General features: G+C 48.5%; 1 long non-coding RNA gene across 2 annotated transcripts; it reads left to right on the forward strand.

Annotated features, from left to right (window-relative positions):
• Window positions 1-3090: 3090 nt before the first annotated feature.
• Window positions 3091-7920, forward strand: LOC123114429 (uncharacterized). 2 transcript variants are annotated; one of them, XR_006456537.1, is made up of 5 exons: window positions 3093-3172; window positions 3453-3507; window positions 7125-7179; window positions 7328-7422; window positions 7503-7920. It is a non-coding gene; the product is annotated as an uncharacterized lncRNA (long non-coding RNA). The 2 variants fall into 2 exon arrangements; XR_006456539.1 differs by lacking the exon at window positions 7125-7179 and having other exon boundaries at window positions 3091-3172.
• Window positions 7921-8678: the final 758 nt, after the last annotated feature.

Genomic DNA, 8678 nt, shown 5'->3' on the forward strand with positions numbered 1-8678 from the left:
TAAAGAAAATAAGAATGGGTAAATCCATGAACAAGATTTGTACTGATAAAATCCACACCGGAAATAAGGCAACAAGGTCAGGTGTATTAACCTACCAGCGATATAAACCTATCTACCAGTTACCCGCAAAAAAAAAAACCTTCCAGCAAGCACATAACTAGAGTTTTTTTTGAAACGAGGCAAAAGACTTGCCATTTTCATTGAATAAGAAGAAGTGGGAATTGCCCGGTTAATTGACAGAAAACCGGACTAAAACCGATACAACCCAACCCATATAACATGGGCACCACCGGCCAACCTGGCCACCGACATGAAACATGAGCTGCAAAGAAGAAAAGACATCCGCCGGGGAGTCGCAAGAGTCATCGTCATCACCGGTTACCTCCGAACGGGCGACTCCGACTTCACCATAGAGCTCCACCAACGAGGTCGCCCCCACAAACAGCTACACAGAGCAATGACGGCACATGCCAACAGATGGCCACACGCGCCAACAACCGACAACTCCGGCTTTGACGACGAGCCTCACAAGGGAAATATGCAGGACTTGCGCCGACCGTGCCCTAAAGAGCACCTCGGGCACGCCGGGAAGATCCGACTACCAAAGCTCGAGCCGCGACCTGAGCTCCTCTTAACGCCATCATCGTTGCCAAACAGAAATTGGTGCCCCCGAAACGGCCGCCTCAGCAAACCACGCGGCGAAGATGCCGCCCTTCCACGCGGCGAAGATGCTGCCATCCCACGCGGCGAAGATGCCGCCCTTCCATGCGGCGAAGATGCCACCATCCACCGGTCTCAGGTTGTAGCCGGCTCCAAGACGATGCCCCCAAGGAGGAAGAAGACGTGAAGACGCCTTCATCGCCCGATCCCACAGATCAGAGGTTTCCCTCCGGAGCCAAGGCCGCGGGGTGAGGGGTGGAGCACCATACATCAACGATGCTTCCAAGAAAGAGCGCGACGCCCACAGGCGCCGCCATCGCCAGCTCCGGCAAAGGCCGGAAGAAGGATTTCTCCCTGAGATGCTCGACCACCACCAGCCCGTACCGGCCAGCCACAGACCTCCATCAAACCTCCATAAAACCTCCACCAAACCAGCACCGCAGAGCACCGAGGGGAGCCTCCCGTCAGCGCCCGCCCCTGCCAAGGCCGTCCCGCGCGCCCGCCCGACCAGATGCCGGGCCCTGGACGCACACCACCGTCACCGCCATCGGGCCGACCATACGCCGTCGCCCTCACTAGGCCTTGGGGCAGGAGGTCACCGCCTCCACGCCGCAGGAACCACACCACGCGGAGGCAACGAACAGGCTGCAGCAGAAAACCCCCGAAGAACGCCCGGATCCAGCCACGCCCGGCCAGATCCAGCGTCCGCCAGCCTCCCCGCCGGCCACCGAAGCATCACCGAGGCTCCCGCGCCGCCCAGCCGAGCAGAAACGGAGACCCATCGGGGAAGCGCCGAGATCCGGAGCACCACGCCCCAGAAGCCGAGCGCCGCCAAGGGAGAGGCAGGAGCACCACCAGGCCTCGCTGTCGCGCCGCCCACGCGGCCGTAGCAGCCGACAACCGCCGCGAAGACCGGGCCGCCGCCCGAGATCCAAAGCCGCCCGCGCCGCTGTGGGCCAGGAGAGCCCCGCCGCCGCCGTCCGCTGCGCGGGCTTAGCCCGGCCGCGTCATTCGGCGGCGGCGAGGGGAGGTGGAGGGGGCGGGGTGGGATGAGGCACCGGCGGTGCTGGGCTCCGCCCGAGCCGCCCAGAGGCGACGCGGGGGACGGGACGGGAAGGGTGGGACACCCATAACTAGAGTTGCAATCAAAATATTATTTACAACCCAAGGTATAGCAGGTACATATACATTGCTGTAGCAGATATCTACAACAAATGAACTAGGTTGAATCACATGAACGAAGGCATTTATCATCCTTGGTTGTGCTGCAAAATGTAAAATAAGTTCAAGTCAGAGTTTCAAAAAATACTCCACATGTTTTAATCGACGACGAGCACAATGTAATTTTTTTTTTCAGGTGCCACGTCCAAAGACCTAATACTATTCACTATAAACCAAATCTATGGTGGTTTTAGTTCAATGGAAATACTGAACAAATACATAGTGAACTCTTGAAATTACTGAAGTGGCACACATTAGAAATTAGTCCTGTGCCAACGTACAGTTCACGTTCAGGTGCTTGAACAGGTAGATGAAATTACTTTGTCTCATGTACAGTGTCAAGCCATAAGTTTCTGAAATTTCACAATCACTAATTGCTGGAACATCTAGTCCAAGTATCAGGTCTTTTGAGTGAGTAGTTTTCTTTGCGCATGAAATCGCCACACTTTACCCAAAATAGAATTAGCTACATCTCAGGAGATCAGCATAAAAGAACAATAGGATTAGAACTAAAACGCACAATAATAAAAACACAAGGTCGTAAGATCGAGGGGATTTCCATCGTGAACGACTGAATTCAGCACAGCATACCTGAAGGCTTGTTCAGTTAATCCTCCTCCCAAGAGGGTCGGAGGGGATTGGTAAGGATTGAGATGTATTTTGACTTATAAGAGGTTTAAATCCCTCTCAAACCTCTTCAATCCCCTCGGTTCTACACGCAACCGAACAAGGCCTGAAGAGTTCAGTTATCTTCTTCGCGGCGACGAATGACAGAGCTAGGCGCCAGTGGGGTGAGGTAGGGAACCGAGGTGGAGAATGGAAGGGGTGGGGATGGGGCGACTGTTCCGTTGGACTGGTTCGCCTGACGTCGCAGCACACGGCGAGGTCCGCCGCCGGATCCTGAACCCTGGTCTGCTTGTGTTCATTCTGTTCCAAATTGGGGGCAACGCATTAGGTGATGGGGAGGTCACACCTATTATGTACTAACACGGGGTGTTTTTTTGCAAAATATGAACGGTGGGGCACTCCAGGTGTATCGTGTGCCTACGTTATGAATCTAACCATCGTGCTACGCCTGGTGCAGCCGGAGCACTCATTGAGTTGGAGCACAGGATATTTTCCTCCCCATGCCAAACATGCGTCCCACTCCACCCACGGGATTTATTTATTTTATAATAATAACACATCTCCACACCTCACCTACCCGGAGTAGTCAGCTGAGGCCAAGGACCCAAGGTGACCGCGCTCCCTCGGACGCTCGCTCCGGAGGCGATGGCGATGACCGTGCAAGGTGAGGGATTCTTCCTTCTTGCTTGCTTCTGCCCTCCCTCCAGACTTTCTTCCCCTGCAAATTGCCAAGTGTATGTTAGACTGACTTACTTACTCGAGTGTCTGCCTGCTGCTGGCTGCTGTCGACTTGCTCTGGCTTGATGTCTGTCTTTGACAGTGTAAGTTCATCCATTCTTGGATTGTTTGTCTAGTTCATTCACCATTCCGTTTGTGTTTGCTTCTTCTGATCATTAATTACTTTCTTCTTCTTCTGCTGCTGTTGCTGCTGTTGTTTGCTACAGCTGGCTTGGTGGCCTTGCCTGCATGTTCTCCACCACCCTTCTCTTCCATATGCTGGTAATTAAGCCTAAGCTCTTCACTCACTCACTTGCCTCTAGTGCTCCCTCCTTTTTCTAAATTGGAGCTTAAGTTTTTGCCACTCTTTTGTTTTAGTTACTGTTACACCCTCTGCTTCACTCCCTCTCTGTTTGCCATGCCCACTCAGTCTCTGCTTCAAAAACTTCTGTTCGTTTCTAGAATGCTTCGGAAATTTCTCGTGAAAATGGGCGTAACTAGAACTAAAATACGTCTAGATACATCCATTTGAGAAGCTAATAAGCTATTACTATATATGTTCTCGTCATATTTTTTCATTTACTCGATAAAGCTGGTTGAGGAAAGTATTGTTTTACAAAAAGTATTGTTCCCATTAACTTCGGTAACTTCAGAATGTCCACCTCCTCTTGTGTTCCCATCCATTTTCAATATGCCAAAACAAGAGAAACAATATGTGTGATTCAGTAGACAGTATTATACTTTAGACACAAGTTGATCGAAACTGGCGAAACACGAGTTATGCTGAGTATATTGATCATGAATAACATGAAATATTTAGAACATGTCACTTCTTAGAGACCGGCATGGAGTGTGAAATGAGTGGTCTGGCCATAAATGATTGGCCAGGGCAGTGTGGTTCAATTAAAGGTAAACGAAATGGGTGAAGTTCCCTTCTCAACTAGGGAGAGGAAAAGCATATTCGATCGCTGAAGTATGGTTCAGTGGGCAACCAACAAGTACTATCTTGTATGGACTAAGTAGGATCATAATATATTACCAGAAAAATGCTTGCACATGCAGCACGAATGACTATAGTCCTTTCCTCATATGCAATGTATCACGTCTGGTAAGGATGGTTGACAGGGACGGAGCCAGAAAATAGAGATAGGGGGGGCAAGAACTAGAAGTGTAAAAGTCATAGGATATATATACACACACACACACACACACACACATAGTACTGTACATATTGGAAGATCTAGGGTCGATTTCAAATGTGTTTTGTTCTCCCAGCTAACCAACGGCGCGCCAAATTTTGGTGAAGGGAAGGAGACCACCAACGCCTCATTGGAAAAAATTAGTTTTCTAAACGGGATGAGGTAATGGAGCTAGGGAGATCCTAATAATTCGATCACAATCAAACAGTGGCTATCAAACCCATCAACTCCAAATATTTTGGTCAGGCACTTGGGGGCTCTGATCTGAACAGGCCCTGGATAATCAAAGATTACATAGCTATTGATCCAAAATTTGATTTATGAGACAGCATCAAAGACCGAAATTTTCTAGCTAGTTGTTAATATTTGTAGTTCTACAACTACACTTCTATGATTTGAAAGAAGCAAACGAATTTGATGATAAAAATAAACTAACCGTTTTTATCATTTGGTCGAGCTCATCCGTACGGCCGGCCGGCCAGAATGCACCGTAGATAACAGGAGGCGCTTGCATACCCCCTTCCCTTCTCGACTGCGAGATTCGATAGACGATCTAGCAGGCGGTCAGCGGCCGGCGGCAACCTCAAACGCAGGAGCAGATTGGAAACGAAGCGATTAGATGGGATCTTTTTTAAGAGGTTCTTTAAGAGGTCCTTAGAGGAGATCTAACTGTGCCTACGGGCGGGCGTGTTGCCTCCGTTGTGGGCTGCTTTCCTTTTCTCATTTCCAGGAATTTGGGCTTTTTGCGTGCAATTGCTTGGAAAAGGTACACGGGCCATAGCTAAGGGAGCCCATAGGGGGGGGCAAAGTAAGCCACGCCCAGTTATAGCGAGAAAATTTAGCGAACAAACTGATCGTTATCAAGGGGGCGACGCGATCGTCAGGGGGGGTCTCGCCCCCCCTCGTCCCCCCTTGAATCCGTCCCTGATGGTTGAGATAACAACCACTTATAATGCTCCCTCATACTTTGGATGCCCGGCCTTGGTGCGAAGATACAGAGGACACATACTAGGTCCCGCAAAGCCCCGTCGGCCACGCTGCAGCAGGGCAGCCCTAGCACCGCCATCATCCACCCGCCGATCGCCGCTCCCCCGCCTTTCCGGAAGCCACGTCCACGACCCTTGCCACCGTCGACCCACTCAGAGCCAGATGGGGCCGGAAGGGCCCTCATCTAGGCCAAACGGGAGCCGCCAGATCGCGCCGCCGCATCACCACACCGCCATCGGTGGAGCCGCCCCTAGTAGATCGCTCACCACAACTCCGAAGAGCCTTTCCGCCTAGGAGCACCCCGCGACGCCGCACCGCCCCGCGCCAGTGCGACCCGAGAGGGGAATGGCCAGTGGCCGCCCGGGCCAAGCCCGACGCTGTACGCCAGCCATGGTGGAAGGGGGGGAGCTCAAGGAGGAGGAGACGGGGCCGCAGCCGGTCGCCCGCGGGGAATGGCCAGTGGTTGTCCGGGTCAGGCCTTGTGGGGCGCAGCCGATCGTCGTCGGGGGGGGGGGGGGGGGGGGGGGGCGACTGAGATTCAAGATAGTCATGGTAGGATGTTTTCTACCATATATAGAGTAAATTTGAAGAAAGTGAAATCAATCGGCCAGCCTATCAATCAATAATAAACCAACTAATTAACCGACCAGTCAGTAATCAAGACTTTCAGCTCGGAGCATGATGAGATGAATGTTGGTTCGGGCGGATCTGCGGCAAAGATCCCCATTGGAGGGAAGAAGCAAGCTGGGCACCTAAATTCCCACAACCATAAGTAGAGCAGCACACAAACTGGACTCATACATTCCCCACTCGATCAAAAAATTAAGAGCACGCACTCTCTACCATGCCTTGCAAGCGATTGCCTTAAATACATGGAGTCCTGGCCAAATCCCATGGACAGAGGGAGGCGACGAGAGCGCCGACCTAGTGGACCGGAGGGGTCCTTGAATTGAGAGAGCTTTTGGGGTCGATCAGCTGGTCGTTCTCCCTCCGACGCGGCTTTAGGCTTTATTAGGCGACAGAGATCTTCTTAAGTGCGCATGTGTCGACCATCACGCTTGCCTAAGTGCGCACGTGCGACGTGCGGGCCGCTCGCTCACATTAAGAAAAGATATATTGGCATGTTATCAGGAATGAACATAAGTCATGTTGCATGTACTAGGAACTAGAGCCAAAAATTATACCGAGGTCAAGTCCCAAACACAAGTTGCGTATATCGGTGTCGCATTGACATGTCAACTTTAACAACAGGTGGTGTACCCACTATAGGATTTTGCGGTGGAAAGTGATGAAAGTTTCAAAGAGTTGCATCACGAGGAAAAAAGGAGGAAGAAAGTAATTGTTAGTTATATTGCATATATATAGTTGCTATTTTACATGTGGAGATTTGGAAATTTCATTGATCTATTGTCTAAATGATGTGGTTGGTGGTTTGAGAAGGTAATAAACTATTAATATATATGTTCTCGTTATATTTCTTCATTTACACGATAAAGCTGCTTGAGGAAAGCATTTTTGTATGAAAAGTTTTTTCCCATTAACCTCAGTAACTTCAGAATGCATGTCCACCTCATCTGATGTTCCCATCCATTTTCACTGTGCCTAAAAAACTTTCATGTAACTAAAAAGTGTTCCCATATTTTTAAAATATTTACGTAATTTTAGTAAATGTTCATGCAACTGTAAAAGGTGGTCACATAATTTTTATGTTAGTGCATTTATCAAGCTGGTTGGGAGCTCCTTGGAGCTGGCGCCTCGGGAGATGGTGGTAAGTAACGACGATGAGAATGAGCTTCTCGACTCCGTCCTTCCTTAAGAGGCCGCTCCAAATGAGAAGGCGTCCATGATGGGCCTCTCCTTGTTAAGCTTCCTTCATTTGATAACTTGTCAAACCTGACTTGTCGCATCTTGTCTAGGTGGAGAGCGTGTCGTTTCAACTGATGAGTAGATCATGGCCCAAATTGATGCGACAGAACATGCCTTGGGTGACCGGCTTCTAGCTCTTCACTTGGTGAGTGCTTGTCTTCATACATATATGGCTTGCTATCTTGTTGTGACCCTTGGGCTCATTGGGCCCACTTAGCATTTCAGGTAGAGGCCATGCCGAAGCCCGTGCACCTCCTTCCGATTCTCAAGGGCCAGATCCGTTTCATGAAGTCGTTAGTGAACTTGGATAAGGACAAGTATTACCATATGCCCTTTTGAAGGTGGGGAAGAGGTGGTTCGCTGATTTAAGGTGGAGCATGACTTGTGGCCTAATGAGACCCCGACTCCTTGACGCGCGCAACCTAGAGGCCACCGAGGTGTCTTGCCGCTCTCTGAGTCATGATGGCTTACGGAGCACTTGGACAACGTGAAGAAAAGTGCGAGTCGCTTTGAGGAGAAATACTAGGCCAAGGAGCAGCTTGGCATTTACTCAAAAGGAAATGATGGCTCGCCACAAGCTTTCCTTAAAGGATCATTTTCTTTAAATTTCTAGAACATTTATTCAAAATTTAATAATTTTTTAGTTCGCATTTTTCTGAAATTTGTGAACATTCAAATTTTAAAATTTAAAATATTTCCTAGATTCATGATTTTACAAAATTCATGAACTTTTTTAAAAATCCATACGCATTATATATTTTTTAAATTCATGAGCATTTTCGAATTTGTGAACTTTTTAAAATCTATAAGAAAACTGTCGTCGGCTTTCTAGTGAACCAACAGGTGGAGAGAAAAAAATACGAGCAAGGCTGGTTAGCGTAGCAAGGAAAGCGACTGCTATTGGGTCGGCCCCTGGTGTGCATTTTCCCAGCATTTTGCCGCTTAAGGTGCGTAGTAGGAGGCCCCACCCCTATACCTCGCTTGTTGCGGAGACGGCTTAACGGGCAAACAAACAAAGTGTTCCTCATTGGCCGGACCATTTGGCATGGATGCTCACTCCCAAAATAACTTTTTGGATCAATTTTCTCGGCTTCGATTTTTCAATGCTTTTTTTCTAAAAACTGGGCTACCAAATTTCAAATAGATTTAAATTCGAAAGATTGTTAAACAAATTAAAAGTGTTCTAAAATTTACAAAACCTATTTTTTTCAAAGTTTTGTGGATAATATTTAGAAACTATATTTTGTCATACATGAACCTTTTTAAAAAATTTGAACATATTTAAAAAGCAACGTAATTTTTTATTTTTTAGATAACTAGTAAGGAAAAAAAGAAAAGAAAAATAGGCAAACATGAAGGATATAAAAATGAAATAAAAACTGAAAAGAATACTTTTAGAGA

The sequence above is a fragment of the Triticum aestivum genome, chromosome 5B (genome assembly GCF_018294505.1).
Source record: "Triticum aestivum cultivar Chinese Spring chromosome 5B, IWGSC CS RefSeq v2.1, whole genome shotgun sequence".
In the NCBI taxonomy this organism is placed as follows: Eukaryota; Viridiplantae; Streptophyta; class Magnoliopsida; order Poales; family Poaceae; genus Triticum; species Triticum aestivum.